The 3,568-nt window shown below is 41.8% G+C and overlaps 1 protein-coding gene across 1 annotated transcript in view; it reads left to right on the plus strand.

The window, feature by feature from the left end:
- Positions 1-357: 357 nt before the first annotated feature.
- Positions 358-3,568, plus strand: part of LOC101846278 — a 31,002-nt gene continuing 27,791 nt past the window's right edge. Inside the window, exon 1 of the mRNA XM_005095981.2 lies at positions 358-1,258. The gene's annotated coding sequence lies outside the window, so the exon portion shown is untranslated. The remainder of the gene's footprint in view (positions 1,259-3,568) is intronic.

Consider the following 3,568-nt stretch of genomic DNA (forward strand, 5'->3'; position numbering starts at 1 on the left):
GTTGTGTATTTAAACTGTATGCCAGAAGGGGAAAAATCATTAAAAGCAGGGAGATTTAATTTGCAAAAGCACGCGGGTCAAAATGTAATATCCCTCTAAATTAAAAAACTGGCGGCAAATGTATTTACAAAATGCATTCAAATCAAACTTTGAAGTAAGACGTTATCTTTGCCCACATCTCACACCTGAGTTGTCACAAAGCACCTTTTCAAATAAAAATGGCTCCTGACATCCCGGGACCTGCTGTCGTCTTTCTTTTACCGGCAACGTAACGGTCGGGGGAAGAACGAGGGAAGAAGAAGTAGAAGAGAGAAGAAAAAAATCTCTCACCACGCGGGAAGGAGTCTCACGTCTGTTCGCTGTACTGTGGACAAACCCGCGCTTAGTGGTGGTGGTAGTGTGGTGGTGGGGCGCTCGCTCCAAGCAAGCTCAGTCGATCTCAACAATACGTCCAGGAGTAACTGAGGTGGGAATATTATGCGTGTATGTATTTGCCTGCGTCGGTCTTTCTCTCAACAGCGCTGTGATTCGGACGGACTGATTTGTGAGGACAAGATCTTAAGTGCAGCCCAGGACGAGAGGGAGAGGTCGATCGGCGTGAAAGAAAGCGGAAAGACAGTCATTAAACCAGATTTACAGGGCGCCACCCCAGCGGGGCATTCTCACCCTATGCTCCGCGGATAATATCATTACACTCCTGCTTCTTGTTTCTACAGTTTTCTTCACGGCACTTTCTGAAACATCAAATTAACTTCCTCTGGGCTATGAGCGAGAGGTGTGGGAGAATGCGGATATATAAAATACCGATCCCTTTCTGAGTGAAACAAGTTGTTAAATCAAACATTATAAGCAAAACAAAAGTCAAATCAAGAGGTGAAAGAGTCTGAATTTATAGAACAAAAAGAAAAATCATATTAAGCCAATGTAAAGAAAAGACTGCGCTTATTTTTATGTGACACCGCGAGGCGACTAAGGTCGTGGAGAAATGTATACCCCCAGCTAAATGAAGGCAACGCCCTGGACCGTTATCTGGTTTGTAGAAAGGTGCGCGGGAGAACTTAATATGTGTGTGTACACAAACGTGTATGTGCCAAGGAGCGTATCTAACAAACCGGAAACTTTCAAGAGGACAGGTTTTTTGTCCTATTAATCTTTCCAGCCGAGTAGCGGATGAGTGTGACGTGATTCTGTGTGGATCTACTGGTCCGTGATACGTTTGGGAGGAGTTCCATCCAGAATTTGAATTTTCCAAGTTACGGTAAGTTGATAAACGGTGCTCTTTTCTTTTTGTGGAATAAGTTCTGTAATACAGTCTGAAGTCCCTGACCTTGCTGTGTACTGGTATTGTTGTTACTGATGCTAATTCGGGGGTTGTTGCTGTTGTCGTTGTTGTTGCTGTTGCCTCAGCTATTGCTACCAGTAACCATTGTTGTTGTTGTTGTTGGTGGTGGTGATGGTGGTGTTCATCTTCTTCTTCTTCTTCTTCTTCTTCTTCTTCTTCTTCTTCTTCTTCTTCTTCTGCTGCTGCTGCTGCTGCTTCTGTTGCTGCTGCTGCTGTTGTTGCTGCTGCTGTTGCTGCTCTTTTGTGAGATGTTTTTGCTTTGTTGAGTCCTGCTAGTGTTGCTTCTTTATTTTGCAGTATATTTCGTTTTAGAAGTCTGTCGTTCAATGTGCCAGTTACATAATATTCTTCAAATTTTATTGCTTTTATTTTGGTTAAACTTGTTTCACGGTCTATTAGTAGTTTTCACAATTAATTTCTATTCTAGAGCTTCACCCTTCAGAACTACATTTGTGCTGTCCCCATTCGGGACGTTCAACTTCGCTCAGACCCTCTCTTTGCTTTTTGTTTTTTTCAAAAACACATACAGAAATAATATCACTGCTTCCAGACCACAGAAAACACAATCATGTAGGCTTTTTCATCAATTGCTGGTGTCTATAGTATTATACAATGTCTGAACACTGCGAACCAAATTAATTCAGAATCAGTGTCTGAAATGTCTTCGAGACTTTAATCCGAATTAAAAATCTAGCATAAGTAGAATGAACACAACTTTTGATCGCAAAGGGATTCTGTTTTTGTGTAATTTGTTTGGGGGTGGGGGTTGTTTTTGTTGTTTTTTTTTGGGGGGGGGTTGGTTAGTATAATTTTATTTTGTTTTGATTTGAAGTAGTAATTTTTATTTCTTTATTTCGGCGATCGTGTGGGGATGCATCAAGGCTTGGGACTGTCAACTTTCTCACCCTATACAATTACAATACCTTCTGTCAGAACCTCTAACATGTACTTTCCTTCTTCTGCGTCTGTCTGTCTGTCTGTCTGTCTGTCTGTCTGTCTGTCTGTCTGTCTGTCTGTCTGTGTCCGTGTGCTTGAATATGTCTGTCTTACATTTTCCCATTACTAAATGAACATTATTGGATCAATGTGCTTCTCTTTACTCAAACAAACAAACAAACAAACAAACAAACAAACAAACAAACAAACAAACAAATACAACAAACAAACAAGATCCGCTTCCATGTCTTTGGTGGTGGCCTACAGTTATCCTATCGCCAGTGACCGACAATAACCCACATTCAAAAGAAAATGTAGACGGTCGGATTGATCTGATAAAAAAAAACATCTCGCCTTCAGCGAATTGGTCGATTGATTGTGAATGCTGTGGGCCCCGTCGCCACAAGTTTTTGATCATTTAGGAGGCCACCTGCTGCGACCTGGTCAAAGAAAGGAAACCCGGACAGAGCGAGGTTATAATATTTCCCATGAGGAAGACATAGATGCTAGTCAGTGGGTGGTTGGCGGGTGTTCTGGTGAGGTGTGCTCCTTCTCTGCTGTCACAAACATCTATATCGTCCTTATCTCTCGTCGTTTCGCACTTATTTGGCTTATCTGTGTTGTATGTAAGTGCCGTAAAACTCTACCGAAAAAAGACACTAGACAAATAGACTTGCCGTTTCGATACTATGTCATTAATTGTATATATTCAACCGCAGTTTTAACCAATTTCTTCCTTTCCAATTCCTGCCGATTTTTCGCACACTATGTTATAGAGGACGGTTTTCTGGTTCCAGCGACACCAAAATCGTCTTACTTTGTTGCAATGTTATTTACCCCCATAGTGAAGTCCACAGCTAAAATTGTTTTGAGCCCTCATATGACCTTATGCAGTTGCGAGCGCCGTAAAACCCCGTACTAAACTAAAACAGCTTAATTTAGATGCTATTCGCCTATTTCCCGAACTCGCTTCTCTGACGTGCAGCGGTATAGAGAGCCTAACCATTACGTCCCAGGCACCGGTGTTCAGGGAATACACGGAAGGAAGAAGATTGATACTGAAAGATGAGCTAGGAGGACACTCGTACAATACACAGTACATTATGACAACAATACAATCAGAGGAGGTGCACACTCGCACAAAACATTATAACAACAATATACTCAAAGGAGGAGCACACTCGTATAATACACTGTACATTATGACAACAATACACTCAGAGGCGTATGCATAATCTTATGTCTGCACTGTTCTCCAATGTCTCTTTCTATTCTCTCTCTCTCTCTCTC

Source organism: Aplysia californica, unplaced genomic scaffold (assembly GCF_000002075.1).
Source record: "Aplysia californica isolate F4 #8 unplaced genomic scaffold, AplCal3.0 scaffold00118, whole genome shotgun sequence".
Taxonomy (NCBI): Eukaryota; Metazoa; Mollusca; class Gastropoda; order Aplysiida; family Aplysiidae; genus Aplysia; species Aplysia californica.